This window comes from Cicer arietinum, chromosome 6 (assembly GCF_000331145.2).
Source record: "Cicer arietinum cultivar CDC Frontier isolate Library 1 chromosome 6, Cicar.CDCFrontier_v2.0, whole genome shotgun sequence".
Classification (NCBI taxonomy): Eukaryota; Viridiplantae; Streptophyta; class Magnoliopsida; order Fabales; family Fabaceae; genus Cicer; species Cicer arietinum.
In genome coordinates, this window is record NC_021165.2 from 30574657 (window position 1) to 30575557 (window position 901).

Sequence of the window (901 nt, forward strand, 5' to 3'; positions counted from 1 at the left end):
TTGCTTCCTTTTTATGCATTTCTTTTAATTTCCTCGTACGTTTTATTTTTAGCTTGTCAAAATATGTTTTTTTTTTGTTGATTATTATGACCTCGTAATTACAGAATATGACAGTCGTTATCAAATTAAAACAATATAGAAAACAGAATACGTCTAGCATACAATTAAGATCGAACATGCAATCCTACGATGCAAGATTTATTCGGATTCATACACAGCGGAAATATAACACGGCATACAAGATTAACAATTAAAAGTAAAAGGATAAGGGATAGAATGCACCAAGGTTTGTCCTGGTTCAGCTGTCAATATGACAGCCTACATCCAGTCCTGACAATCCAACTGGATTTCAGCTTTTTCTTCAATAGAAAGAATTGAGACTTGTATACAGACTGTCCAGTTTCCTCGAAACCTATCTATCTAACTCAATCTCTTTCCTATTGCTTAACCCCTTGATCCTTGCAGTCACTCGTCAGACTCACACAAGATCAAGTCCAGCTCCTTCTTGATGATCTTTACATCAACGAAGATCGCCACCAGTTTTCATACTGGATTTTTCACAGTTGTTTCTTTTTACAAAACTTTGTTTATAGAAAGAAATAAAAGAAGTACAGAGTTAGTCTTCAATCTTGATCAATGTATCTCACACAATGATCTGGTTGTTCATTTGAGTGTTTATGAGATCATTGTCTTTTTCTCTCAAGAATTCTTTTTCAGCTCTCTTATTGATTATGAATAATCTTTTGGTCTTGATCTGAAAAAGCAATATCAGAATGTTATCAAACTGTTCTTAAGAGTTCTTCAGTGTTCTGAAGTATATTCAAATGTTAAAAAGTTCTCTATGATAAAAAGATTGAAAACTGTTTATATAGTTTCTGAAAAACAACTAATAAATCGATTT